The sequence below is a fragment of the Ipomoea nil genome, unplaced genomic scaffold (genome assembly GCF_001879475.1).
Source record: "Ipomoea nil cultivar Tokyo-kokei standard unplaced genomic scaffold, Asagao_1.1 scaffold0688, whole genome shotgun sequence".
Taxonomy (NCBI): Eukaryota; Viridiplantae; Streptophyta; class Magnoliopsida; order Solanales; family Convolvulaceae; genus Ipomoea; species Ipomoea nil.
The window spans coordinates 5,349,085-5,357,301 of NW_017617116.1; positions in this window are offsets into that span (position 1 = coordinate 5,349,085).

An 8,217-nucleotide genomic window follows, 5' to 3' on the forward strand; every position below is an offset into this window, starting at 1 on the left:
AATTATAGTTCAATGATTATGGAATTATAGTTCATCGATTATGGAATTGTAGTTCATCGGTTCTGAAATTTTAGTTTATAGATTATGGAATTTTAGTTCATTTATTCTGAAATTTTTAGTTCATAGATTAGATTATGGAATTATAATTCATCGATTATGGAATTATAGTTCATCGATTATGGAATTTTAGTTCATATGTTGTTGATGGGAATCGAACTTGAATTTATTTTTAAGGGAAGACACACATTTTATTAAAACGATGTCGTTTTTGCATCCGTATGCACCATGCATGGTGCATACGGATGCACAACATAATTTGCCCCATTAGAAAGATCTAATCTGGACTTTGGTTTTTTGGACTAATGATTATATTTTGATGAAACCTTGGCCCAACTTTTTTATTGGGTTTCAGACCTTCGTTCTAACATATTGTACATGAGGAGAATGTGGATCCACTTATTATTTTATTAACCATTTAGAAACCTGCAAAATATTTTTTTTTAATAATTTTCAGATAATAATTTGGTTTTTTAGTAAATATTTTAAATTTTTGATGTTTATCTGAATGTCATAAAATTATCTATTTTTGTTTAACTGAAAGTTTAAAAAATTATTTGGTTCATTTTTTCTTAAAATGAACATATTATTTATTATAAAATAATAATAATAAGTGGTTGTAGTGTGGTAATACTAATAAGTGGTTATGGTGTGGTCATGGTAGTGATGGTAATAATAATATAGAAACCAACTTGAAAATATATGAGAGAAAAAGAAAAAGACAGAAAATAAAGAATTTCAAAAAATGTTTTTCAAACTAAAAATTTAGGAAGATGTTTTCAATTAAATTGGACATTTTTTGTTGACCATAATAAATATTTTTCTTGGATGACTTTATTTTATTTGAATATCTAAACATTAAAAAAAATAATAAAATGTCTTCCGGAAGTCATTTTTCAAACAAATTCTTAGTGAAAATCCTACATGTGAATTTGATGCAAATGTAACTTCTCAAATGTTGATATATGTATATAACTATATAAGGTATTTGTATCAATAACCTTATCCCAACCCAAAGAGAGTATGGATGGTCAAAATGATTGGGATCTTGCTGCAGTGGTGAGGGGTTGCAACAACCTCATTGGCAATTTAAATAACCAAGATATTCATGAAATTAGTTATTCAAGGTGCTATGACTCAATCCTTCATTCACATTGCAAAGCACGATCGAAGTCCCTACCAACTAACCCGAAAACTACGCAAAGCACATACCCTGCACTACCACTGCACAATACGATTCCTCGAGCCATCATCTGTCAATCACCTAACCAGACTAGGTTGGGGCCCTTTCGGTCGTTGATGAATAGCCAAGGCGAACAAGAGAGGGGTGGAAAGACTCCACTAGCCACCCATCAGCAATCTGCTAGTACCCCACAAGGTCTGCCAGGGGCGCCCCAACATCCTAGGCAAAACGCTCATCTCCCTTGCTCATTTTCCCAGATTATGTTTCATAATGTGCTGCTAAATGAGTCCTTAGCTCTTTCCCAAAAAAAAAATAAAATGTCAACGACTCCACTTCTCTATTTTGACTCCCCTTGATTAAAGCCCACCCTCATCTCGATCAATCGTTATGCTGTGGAACCGTGTCAAGGTGGACACGATTCTATGTTCATAATTATTGAACTATATGTTCATAATTATAAAGCTATATATTTACAATTTTTGAACTTCATATTCATAATTATTAAACTCTATATTCACAATTACAGAACTCTATGTTCATAATTATAAAACTATATATTCATAATTTTTGAACTTCATATTCACAATTATTGAATCTCTATATTCATAACTACAGAACTATATGTTCATAATTTTTGAACTATATATTCATAATTATGAACAATTTAGGTGGACACGGTTCCAGAACACAATTTGCCTTGATTATCTTTTGAGCCATGCTTCATGGGGCCATCAAGTATATTTTGTAATTTTAATTTAACAAAAGTAAACACATTTATTCAATTTTGTTAAATTTAAAAATATACATCATCTTTTACTATTTTTTAGTACTAGTATTTGCACCCGTGCGATGCACGAAATGGATTTGTTGTAATATATTAATAATATATGAATTAATATATAATTATTTAAATTAGAATATCAAATATAATATAGTACAATTAAAGATATGATTTGGATCGTTTATATATTTTGATGTTATCATTGATTAAATTTGTGCAAATAATTGCTCAAATTGATAGCTATATTTAGATGTACGCATGCGGTGCTATATTTTGAAGATTTTATTTATCATTGTTTAGTATTTTCATAAATTAGGCAAATGTGCTCGTTATCTAACAACTCAGTTATAGAAATGAATTGCTATCATTATTCACTTGTATGGAAGATATATTTTTTTTTGTCAAGATATATAGCATTTTTTTCATTTAAAAAAAAAAAAAAACTTAATATCACCGATTATATTTACACATTATTGAAACCTCTTTGTAGGCGACATTAGGAGTGACAACACAAACTTGTTCATCTTCATCTAGAGCTAACACTTTCAATCCATCAAGACGGGTTACCTGGGTGAAAATATATAATGGTAGAATATCACTTAATTAGTTATCCTTTTATATTTTCAGTTAATTAGTAATATCATATTTATTTTTAGTCAATTATTTTTTTAATATTTTCAGTCAATTAGTCAATTAGAATATCAAATGCAATGATATTTTTACCTAATTTTCGTTCCATTTTTATTTGATGATGTTGATATTATTATTGAAATATTTCTATTTCATTTTTAATTTACCTTTACTATTGTTTAAAATATGCATTTACTATTGATAATGTAGAATATTATTATTAAAATAGTTTCCTTCAATTTTTAATTAAAATGCAATGATCTGACCATTTCTTTTTTTATTTTAGTCAATTATGAATCATTTGTTATTTGCAATCAATTATTAATATTCATTTCCTTTTATATTTTCAGTCAATTAGTAATATTAGATTCATTTTCAATCAATTATTCATTTTTATTTTCAATCAATTAGTCAATTATAATATAGATGCAGTGATGTTTTTTACTTAATTTTTGTTCCATTTTAATTTGATGATGTAGAATATTATTAATGAAATATTTTCGTTCCATTTTTAATTTACCTTTACTATTTTTTAAAATATGCATTTACTATTTGATGATGTAAAAATATTATTATTGAATATTTCCTTCTCAACAAACAAAACAACAAAAAAAAAAAAAAAAAAAAAAAAAAAAAAAAAAAAAAACTTTGGACTTCTCAGTACTTGTCGACATTGATGGGCAAGCAATTATGTTGGTAAGAGGAGCTGGAGATCAAAATGATCGCACATCATTTACAAAGGGAGTCATGGGCTCCCTTGTCTTTATTTATTTATTTATTTATTTTTATATATTTTAATTTTATTTTATATATCGTTTTGTTTGGATTATTACTACTACTACTACTACTACTATTATTATTATTATTATTATTATTATTATTATTATTATTATTATTATTATTATTATTATTATTATTATTATTATTGACAATTTCGTCAAAATTTTAACAAATTCGCTATTTTAACAATTTATCTTTAATCAAAACACCAAACTATTATTTAATAACTCAGTAATTTGCTCGCTCCAAACTGCTAAAAACTAAAACAACACATACATTTTGAGTTAATCTTTCCCAAACCCCACTAATAATAAATAAATAATAAATAAATAAATAAATAATGAAAAACTAAAAAGAAAAAAAAAAAAGCGCTAAGGTTTCTTAAATATGAACATTTTGACTTCTCAATACTTGCCACATTGATGGACAAACAATTATGTTTGTACCTCTTATATAGAAGAGCTCAAGAGCTCCTCTTTTCAAACATTTTCAATATGGGATTAAAATGATCTCACATCATTTACAAAGGGAGCTCGTGGCTCCCCTTTGTCTTCTTCTTCTTTTCCTTTTTTTTTGGTTAATTTTAATTTTATTTTGTATTTAGTTTTGTTTAGATTATTACTATTATTTGTATTTTCACCCGTGCGATGCAGGGAATGAATTTGTTGTAATATATTAAGAATATTTGGATCGATATATAATTATTTAAATTATAACATCAAATATTATATAGTGCACTTGAAGGTATGGTTTGGATCCTTTGTGTTTGATGTTATCATTGTTTGAATTTGAGCAAATAATTGCTCAAATTAATAGCTAATGTGTAGATGTACGCACGCGGTGTTGTAGCTTTGGAGATTTTATTTATCATTGTTCAGTATTTTTATAAATTAGGCAAATGTGCTCATTCTTTATCAACTCAGTTATAAAAATGAATTGATATCCTAATTCATTTGTATGAAAAATATATATTTTGTCTAGATATATAGCAATTTTGCCATTAAAAAAACAGAATATCACCGATTGTATTTACACATTATTGAAACATCTTTATAGACAACATTGGTAATAGCAACACAATCTTGTCCATCTTCGTCTAGAGCTAACACCTTCAGTCCATCAGGATGGGTGACTCGGGTGAAAATATATAATGGTAGAATATCAGTCAATTAGTGATCCTTTTTATATTTTCAGTCAATTAGTAATACCAGATTCATTTTCAGCCAATTATTCTTTTTTTTTAGTCAATTAGACTATTAGATGCAGTGATATTTTTACCTAATTTCCGTTCCATTTTAAAATGATGTATAATATTTTTATTGAAATATTTCCGTTATATTTTTAATTTACCTTTATATTGTTTAAACTTTAAAATATGCATTTCTTATTGATGATGTATAATATTATTGAAATATTTCCGTCTAATTTTTAATTTTTGTTCCTTTTTAAAAAAAAAAAATTAAAATGCAATGATCATGACAATTTCTTTTTTCATTGTAGTTAATTAGTCAATTACTCAATTAGAAATATTATTGTCACCAATTAAGCTTTATTAATTTTTTACTATTTAATTAATATTCATATTAATTTGGGCGGGAATGTTAAAAATGAGAATTTTACGTTTATTAATAGTATATTTGAATTATTTATTTTTTCATTAATTATTCGCATGGTAAACATAAATGATATTGCAATAATTAATTTATAATATTTATCAAATTATATCTTTTTTAAAATATAAAATTTTCACATGTTTATGGGTTGAAAAAATTTTAAATTATTTTTATTTTAAAAATATTTTTCAGTAACCCAAACACGCCATTAATCTCCCATAAAAAACTGATAAAGAAAAATGATTTTATTAAAGAAATTAAAACTAATTAAATTAAATCTAATCATGCTATATTTATTTGTAATGTATATTAATTTTATTTTGAAATCTTGATTCACATATTTGAATTTTTTTTAATTATTCTCATTGTAAACATAAATGATATTGCAATAATTAATTTATAATGTTTATCAAATTGTATCTTTTTTTAAAATATAAAATTTTTTCATATTTAGGGGTTAAATAATATTTTAAAATTATTTTGAATACATATTATACATTAAGTGTGTGTGTGTGTGTATATATATATATATATACACACACAAACACACACAAACACGCACATTTTTAATTCTATATTGATAAGTATAGTCTGCGTATATGCTTTAAGAAAATATTCATTATTGAAAATGAGATATAATTTAAAAAGTAAATTATTAATTAGATTACCTAATATAATTGTCCTACTAATTGATTCAATGCTAGTATGTATAATTCATATATTTGAAGACTTGTTAAAGCTAAATACCTATTAATTGCCTTAATAATAATTAAGATAATTTTTAGTCAATCAATATTCAATAGTACAAAAAGTATTACTTTGAATTTTTATAAATAAGATATAATATTATTAAACCGAAATAATTAAAAATATGTGTCCATAGTACAAAAGATTTTATAATAGTAATCTTTATTGCCTAATAGAATTTGTCAATTATTAAACATTATTTGTGGAAGATTTTACTTTTATTAATAGTATAGATATAGAGTGGTGTAAATAATAATTAATAAATTATTATTTCCTTATAAAATTACACTGAAATTATAGTATAGATATAGATTGATGTAAATTATTATTTCCTTATAATATCACTGGCTTGAATTACACATTAATGAAAATCTCTTTGTAGATGATATTGGTAGTAGTAACAGAATTTTATCCATCCTCGTGTAGAGTTAAAACCTTCAGGCCACCAAGATGGGTGACTCGGAAAAAAGTCACGTACAATTGATCGTGATTAAAGACTGGTTTTTTAAGTAATAACCCAACGTGAGTTAGTGTTTGGCCCTGACTTTTGTTGACAATCATGGTATATGCGAGCATCAACAGGAATTGTTTATGCTAGAACTTGAAGGACAATCTCGTATCAAAAGGAGTAAGAGACATTTTAATGAAAGATTTTACTTTTATTAATAGTATAGATATAGATTGGTGTAAATTATTATTTACTATTATTAAACTAATAGTATAGATGGATTAATTTCATTTTGAAATCATTGCTTCACATATTTGAGTTATTTATTTTTTCTTTAATTATTATAAACAGAAATGGTATTGTACTAATTAATTTATGATATTTATCAATTTGTATTTTTTTAAAAAAATATAAGATTTACACATGTTATTAGGGGTTAAAAAATATTTTAAAATTATTTATTATTAGTAAGTATTTTTATTTTTAAAATATTTTCCAGCAACACGAACACTCCCTTAGTCTCCCATCAAAAACGGATAAAGAAAAGTCATTTCATTAAAAAAAATTAAAACTAATTAAAGTAAATCTAATCATGCTATATTTATTTGTAATTGTATATTAATTTCATTTTGAAATCATTGGTTCACATATTTGAATTATTTATTTTTTTCTTTAATTATTATAAACAGAAATGATTTTGTACCAATTTATGACATTTATCCAATTGTATTTTTTAAAAATATAGTGTTTTAGCCATTAAATTTTTTTGTTATTATGAATTTAAAATTAAAATAGAAAAAATAAAAAGATGTTAAAATGTACAATATAATAATATAGTTGAACTTTTATATATTTGGTCAAGTATCTATTTTCATAACCTACAAAAGTAAAACTTTTATATGGTTAATATAATCTTTAATCATGTACATATTTAAATAAATTTATAGCAAAAATTCATATAATTAAGTTGATTTATTCCAAATTGTATTTCATATATATTATAATGCTAAAAACAAAAATAACTAAGAGAATCGTACTTAGAAATCAATAAAAATATAAATTCTATATTTTGTATGAATAAATATAAACTCTAATCGGACGTATATCCTTATATGATTGTATAATACATTGTATATACAAATATTGTGGCAATTTTTGTTATTAAGAATTTAAAATTGAAAATAGACAAAAATAAAAAGATGTTAAATTGTACAATATAATAATATAGTTGGACTTTTACATATTTGGTCAAGTATCTATTTTCATAACATACAAAATTTAAATTTTGTATGGTTAATAGAATCTTTAATCATTACATATTTAGATAAATTTATAGAAAAAATTCACATAATTAAGTTGCTTTATTCCTAATTATATTTCATATATATTATAATTCTAAAAATATGAATAATAACTAACAAAATTATATATACTTAGAAATTAATAAAAAAATTTAAATTTTAAATTTTGTATGAGTAAACTTAAACTCTAATGAGACGCATTTCCTTATATGATTGTATAACACATTGTATATACACATAATATTTATTAATATGTATATAGGAAAATTATATAATATAATTTCATTAATTATAATTTATATTGATAGATTTTATTGAGCGGTTAGCATTATTATGATTTCTATGTTAGTTTCCTATCATTTAGCTATTCTTTGTGTATATAAAGCATGTAACCTTATTCTCTAAAACACACTGAAATAAACACTATTATATGCACTCATCCATTTATAATTAAAAATTACATTTAGAATTTTTTTTTTAAAAGTAACATTTAAATTTTGTATTATTATTAGTATAGTGCATAAGTGTATGTATGTATTTTTATCTAAAAAAAAAGTGTATGTATGTATATTTTTTTAAAATTATAAATATTCATATTTTGTTAATTTTATAATTTCATTTTCTTAATTATATTTCATATTTTATTAATTATAATTTAATAAAATTGCCATAAATAT